The 7167-nt window shown below is 38.0% G+C and overlaps 1 long non-coding RNA gene across 1 annotated transcript in view; it reads right to left on the minus strand.

Annotated features, from left to right (window-relative positions):
* LOC106958702 (uncharacterized) overlaps positions 1-2622 on the minus strand; it is a 25665-nt gene extending 23043 nt beyond the window's left edge. Inside the window, exons 1-2 of the long non-coding RNA XR_001427201.1 lie at positions 2301-2622; positions 2016-2085 (exon numbers count right to left, since the gene is read on the minus strand). This is a non-coding gene — a long non-coding RNA (uncharacterized LOC106958702). The remainder of the gene's footprint in view (positions 1-2015; positions 2086-2300) is intronic.
* Between the last annotated feature and the right edge of the window lie 4545 nt (positions 2623-7167).

A 7167-nucleotide genomic window follows, 5' to 3' on the forward strand; every position in this document is an offset into this window, starting at 1 on the left:
TGTTGAAAAACTAAAAATAAAAAAAAACCCCCCCTTTTAAAAAAAAAAAAAAAAAAAAAAAAAAAAAAAAAAAAAAAGCTTTAAAGAGTTAATACGCTAAAGAGGCGATGGAAACACATTTGTGGAACAGTGAACTTTTCCAGTCCAATCATCCGTTCCCATTTGGAGCTGGTCTCTTAAGCAGGAAAACATGATCTAACACAAAGCACACTTGCTTCAGGAATGGTTTGAGGAGCACAATGGATCTGAGGTGTTGATTCAGCCTCGAAATTCCCCAGATCTCAATCCAATCAATCATCTATGGGATGTATTGAACATTCAAGACCATGAGTGCTGGTGTGAGATAGCAAAGCACACCTTCAGGTGTCTACCGGAGTCCATTTCTCACAGGGTATAAGTGATTTGCAGTGAAACAAGGAGCCAATTCACCATAAAAAAAATAAAAAGGTGGTGAAGATGTTAGATCTGACTTGTGTAAGGATGCACTATTAATTTGTCACCAAAGAAACAGAAAATGAGGACAACTTTGAGGACAAAGTTTGACTTTGAGGATAAAGTTGTCCTCATTTTCTGTTAGACTTTGAGGACAAAGTTCAGGCAGTTTGAAACCATCTAAACTTTTTTACCACAGCTCAGGCCGCACAGTAAACAACAGGTTTACCATTTCAGGTGTGAAATTTGGAAAACATTTAAAGAAAGATTGGTACCCTGGGGGTTAGAACTTGAAAGGACGACAATGGTAAGATCAAACAGACTACGCAATTGCTCAAGAGGCAAACTTGTCATGACGATGTTGAGGCCCAATAAATGAACGTGGGTTAATAGTGTTCCTTGAAGGCCCGGAACCACGCCTTTGTGTGCGTACTTCGGTGTAAACACAACGTACAATTGAGCCCATACACTCAGGACGCCCCCTCCCTCCTCCCTCCTTCTGATGTAAAGCTGATTAGACAGCAGCCGCACTTCCGTCCCCCCTCCACTTCGACCTGCCAAAAGCTGCTAATTATAGATGGACCTTGACAGTATACCGCTTCATGGTCAACTTATGCCCTCCCACTCAATGTCTAGGGCCTTGTCATTATATAAGCAACACGGCTCCGGGTCAAGGGCTCCCCACTCTTTGTTTTCCAGTGCACCCTCTCCAACCTGCAGACGGGCGCTGAGGGAGAGGGTTGTGTGGGTGGTGCGGGCACAAATTTAAAGAGCCTGTATTGTGCTCCTTTATAAGTCTATAATTTTCCCCTGGGTGTCTACTGAAAACGATGCCTTTAAATGCTTTATTGCCACGTTGAAGCTGTAAGCTTTATACGAAAGAGGGATGTTCTTTTTAGCTCTGAGGGGGCAGCCATTTGGGAAAACATTTAATGTACTGCTTGCAGTTTGAATTTTCTCACATTTACAAGGAACGTGCTTTCAGCATGTGAGGATTAATTTAAAGAGTAAACGTCCGGAATATGCCAGTTTTCTGATATGAATACCCAACTTTTTCGGGTGCGAAAAGGATCCGAATGCCGTCAATTCTTACTCACCTTCTATCAACTAGTCAAAGGAGAAGATTTAAATAGAGTCAATTTCAGCACAGAGAATGAAGACTGGAGATTTGACAACAAACTTGTGCTGTTTGTATCTTTTGGACATGCAATCTCTGACACCTGCTGGATCTGGAAATCTTAGAGCTAACACAAATTCTCCTTTAGAGATGTTCTATGTTCTCTAAAGGAGAAACAGATGCAGAGGTTTAATATGACAATAGTTAATAAAAGTTGCCAATAACGATTTCAAACTCAACTCCAAATGATTTATTTTTCGTTTAAATTTGTTAATCATTGTTTTAAAGTGATTCTTCAATCACACTCACAATGTGACTTTATCTCCAGCCGTTATGTAACTAAATGCTATTCTCTGTTGACGAGCTGGATTGTTTACTGAACCACTTTGAGATAATGGACAAAGTGATCATTCACATTTACATGGGGAAATCAGATCATTGTAGTGGTAGGGGTGAGCAGGCTTACCTCGCCACCGGCGTTCTTGCTCCAAGGCTTCACCACTTCCAGTTTCCAGAGTTTCCTTCTCTTTACGGATCTGTGGATGCAACAGTTCTCAGTAAACAGACAATTTCCTTTCTCCTAATGTCTAAATTTCAAATATTCCAATTAATCAGGGTCTCTGAAGAGGAAAACCACCTCTGCCAGGTAAATCATTACTCCCCGTTTGAACGTCACTTCTTGGTTGTATTTATTTGCATCTTACTAAGCGTATTACTGACTTTTGAAATATATGAATGTTAATCTTCTTACCTTGTGAAAAATGTTCCCCTCAAATCTGTGAATACAGAAAGGGCTGCCCATTCTCACAGTTAACAGCTACTGTCTGTTGTCTTTTCTCATCAAAAGGTTTACAATGAAGTGAGAAGTTTGGTTTGCATCCTTGTCGCAGCATCCTATTCTACAGTGAATAAAGCAACGTTAGTTGTCAAAAGCAACTGCCTGGCGATTGACGAGCTTTGTAAGAGTTAATGCACATGTACGTTGAATAGAAATGGCGGAGTGGGACACTTCGTAAAATTGTGATGTTATGTACAAAGGGTAAAGCAAAAAATGTGGTCATTGAGTGTACACTACAACCTTTACAGAGATATATCCGCCATCTTTGTTTCTGCTTCGCTTAAGGATGAGCACCGGCGCCCTCTGCTGGATGGCGGCCAAACTACAACACTTAAGGAAGGTCGAATGGACTTCATTATTTAATCGATTTAACATTTAATCTAATTAATAATGACTCGACAATTTATTATAAATACAGGTAAATTAATTTCTCGCATCCTTAATTAAAAGGCAACTTTAAATCCACAATGCTTTTCTTATAAACTAGCATTGCTTCTATTTCTTTCATATAACATCAAGCAAGGGGAAAAAACTGAAAGGCTGACCAACTGTGATTGCATGTTTAGTCAAATGCTGGATTATCTGTGACAGAAAAAGACAGGGAGCGGAACAGTAGTCAAGCAGAACACCTCTGTCTGGGTTTCCTACTGCCAGACTGGCACCCGTCAGCCGAGTCTGCAACCACATGATGACTTAAAATTAAAGTGACACTGATGACATGACTCTAAAGACTCCCCAGCGAACTGCAGACCGCTGGAGCCATGGCGGAGCCCTCCCTAAACAGAGCTGCCCTGGGGGCAAATATGTTTCAGGTTGCACCAGTTACCCCAAAACAGCAATTTTGTTCAAGGGTGCTTTGACAGATAGACTTAAAAGACTCCAAAAAAATCAAAGCGTGTCTAGAGTTGCTTTTTATTTTTTTGGCTCACACGATGAGTAGAAATATCTCAAACTGCTCCATGTCACGATAAAAAAAAAAAAGATTCAGAATTTGTTTTGTGAGTTATCATAAAAAAATTAATATGAATGAAAAATGTTAAGAATAATGAGTCCCTACCTGAAGAAGTTGCAGAACCTGCTGAGTCGAAGCACTTGTTTTCAATTGAGGGCCCACTAAAGTTTTATTCTTAAAAAAAACCAACAGCCTCTGCCCTCCTCATTAAAATCATTTGCTAAATTTGGCCCGTAAAAGCAAATGCAGCAGTTCCTGGCGTAAGGTTTCAATTAGAGTTATGACTGGAGGTGGCAGTTGCACGGGGGGATTTTCCAGTTGTCTGTGTAAATCTGTACTCAGCATGGAAGACTTGCGAAGCGTTTGCCAAGATTTTATAAGGTTTAATGAAAAAAAAAAATCACCTATGCTGTTCAGTGACAGACAGTAGAAAGCCCAAAGGCAGTTCTGTTTCTGACTTGCAAATAGATGTTTTTATCTAATTAATAAATAAATCACTCATCAGTCTGTGCATCTATGATCCTTGATTCAATCTAGAGTCAAGATTATAATGTAACTAATCAAAAAACGGCTCCAAACCCTTTTCACTGTTCTCTGAGTTTTCGCTATCTTTTTCTCATAAAAGGTTAGCATCAGACGCAACATGGTGACATATTGCATGTGGTGCTTCTCTTACAAACTCGAACTGCGTGTCAGCTTACATTTACCAAAAGTGTCTCCCTGCAGGGTCAAACCACAGTATTTCATCAGACACGCACTTCATTTTATGTTTTGATCAAGGCAACGTTTTATCTTGCGAGTCAGACACAGCAGGTGGGCAGAGACGGAGAGTAAAGAATATGCAATGTCTTAAAGAATATTTTTGAAAACCTCTTTCATAATTTGACTTTGATTCTTACAAGGTCACCGGTAGGACACACAGTGGTACTAAAAGAGGTACGCAAACAAAACCGTTTAGAAACAGTTCCAACAAAAGTAAACAAGCACACGAACCGGTTTTATGTTCAGTGAGGAAGAACTTCCTTGACAATATGCTAACCTTCAGGCATTTTGACACCAGATACGCCTAAAGATTCAAACGTGTACACACAGTGGTGTATCTGAAGCGAGGCACAGTGGTTTGTATAATGTTTGTCTATGCACAATTAATTGATTCATTTTGAGTGAGCCATAGCAAAACAGCATAGCGATGCTAGCTTTTGCCTACCATTTTAGAAAGCTGATCTGCATGAAAACATATATATATATATATATATATATATATATACACGTGTATATTTATTTGTGCTGTTTTCAAATTTTCCAGATAACATGTGAATGTGTGTGTAAGAGGATGAATAACTGAATGTAGTGTGAAGCACTGTGGAGTCCTCTGAACTTGATAAAGCACCATACAAGTACAGACCACTTATCATTTATTCCAAAAAAATGATCTCCAAATAGATACTCCATAAAAGACTACACATTACAATGATTAACTTATTGATGTGACTTCCTGCAAGCAACAAAACAAATTTAGATTCCATTACATTTGACAGCAACCCATTCAAAACTTAGGCAAGTAAAAACTCTGAATTTTTACTTTTGTTAAATTGCAACACTTTTTTTTTCTCCCCATCTTGACCTGGTCCAGTCCTCAGTAACACACATGCAGCAAATAATCAATACAGGAAGTGAGGCAGCATTTCCTCCTTTTTGTTTACTGGAGCAAAGGTAAGGTAAGTTCATAAAGTGAAATGTACAAATGAACTGTTCTAAGCAAATACGTAAAATGTTGATTAGAAAGCCAGAGTTGGTCTAAAATAAGATGTTTTATTAAAGAAAATAATTTAAAAAAATGCAAAATGTAACCTGGGATAAAGAATGTTTGCAGATTCACCAAGAGCTGAATCAGGAAATCAAAACTGAAAATGAGAAGACTCATCTCTGGTTCACCCATTTTGTCACACCCAGTTTGTTGGTAACACTTTGATTCTGGATTCCCATTATCTGCAAAACATATTCATCAAAACTGCACGAGATAAAAGCAGGGAGTATTGCACTCTGTGAGTTTCATCTTTTGAAATACGGCACATTTTCACAGATTTTTGGCGCTGTACTTTTAAGATCTGCCAGTAGCCGTAGCCATTTTTGATCTGATTCATCAAACGGTTAAAAACAGGCGCTCACTTGATATCGAGGACACCTGTATGACCCGAGGCTCTACAAGAACAAACAAGGCCCCGGTCTTGTGTTGACTGTAGGGTGTTGAATGTGATCCAAGGCGCACAAAGACAAAAAAAAAAAAAGAAAAAAAAGAAGAAGAACGGAGAGAGAGAGTCATAAGCAGTTCCAGATTAGAAGTGAGAAAAAAAGAGAGAAGAAAAACAGATTAAGATTTATGTGTATGAAAATATCAGTCAGAGTACAGACTGCAAAAATCCTGTTTAAATACAGGATTTAAATTAATGAATTCAATGTTCACCCATTGTTACTTTGAAGTTTGATGAAATTAAGATGGACAATTTCCAGAATTTTTATTTAATTGATCTTTACAATAAAAAAAAAATCTTCATACAGGCTGTGTAAAAGTATTACAGATTTCTTGCGTTATTGTATTTTATTTTGTTGACACACTTGAATGTTTTGCATCATAAAACAAAGTTCCTAGACTCAGGAACTTGTTGGACTCTAGTGGTGGACTGGTCAGTCCTGGGAAGTTTTACAAACCATTTCATGTTTTCCATTTGAGATCTTTGAGCCAACTTTGTGGTTAGATAACATTAGCTGAACCTCCACACTGCTTCTCTAGTCGTACCAAACCCTCAAAGTGCTTAAAAGGCTCTTTAAAGGCTCATCCTGGATAAGTGTCTTGCCCGAGGCCGTATTGATCTGGGAAAGGGAGCGAGCTAAAAATAAGCCCACAATTTCCCAATTGCAACATGACTACTCTTCCCTCTGAGCCACAGGAATCTATGAAAGTGTCAACAGACCCTTCATAAATCAGGGCTGGGTTTTGCAGGTAAGACTTAATTAAGTTTTTCTGGTCAATCATACTTTTTTCAGCACATTTAGTTTGGTTTGAATAGATTTTTCGCTTAGTAGCTAAAGCTGCCAGTAAAAACCTGCTTTATTTGTTATCTTTTACTAGTATCAGTGATCTGAAACGTATGACAAAAAAAGTCAGGGAAAGTATTTTTTGTTAAAGCGCTGTGCACACGTTAAGATTTCCAGTAAGGCTTCCTGTGGCAAGACAGGAAGTAAGAAGTGGTTAAAATACAGATCATTTGTAGCGTCGTAAACATAAGGTAGTTTGGGTTGGGTGTTTTTTGTTGTTTCTTTTAGTAAAAATCCCCATTTGTGTCAGAAACGTTTTGAGACCAAGGGTCAACAATAATCAGCAGCTGAATGGCGTCTCTAACCACATTTGTTTTACTTTTATTATTATTATTATTATTATTAATGCGCTTTCTACATGTAAAGCTCTGAACAATCAAGCTCCATCATACATCTGATTGTTCAAAAGGTTCCTATCAGAGCACTTCCCTCTGGAAAAGGTTTGTAAAGGTAGATTGGGTCTAAAGGTAGAGTGCAGACACCCTGTCTGCTCTTAAAACTATTCCTAAAACTTTTCTTTTTGATCGACTGCATAGTTAAACTAACAACTAGAAACCGTTTAAAAAACAAATACAGCTACAAAAACTGATTTAAAAAGATCTAAAAGTACAAATATTATTTGGTGACAAAAGATATAGAGACTGCTTAATAACCGCAAACCCTTCATGAACTCATGATTAAGCTATTCATTAAGTGAAAAGAAAATAATAATAATAATAATAATAATAATAA

The sequence above is a fragment of the Poecilia latipinna genome, unplaced genomic scaffold (assembly GCF_001443285.1).
Source record: "Poecilia latipinna isolate Pla-1442-1.1 unplaced genomic scaffold, P_latipinna-1.0 Scaffold1008, whole genome shotgun sequence".
NCBI classification, from domain to species: Eukaryota; Metazoa; Chordata; class Actinopteri; order Cyprinodontiformes; family Poeciliidae; genus Poecilia; species Poecilia latipinna.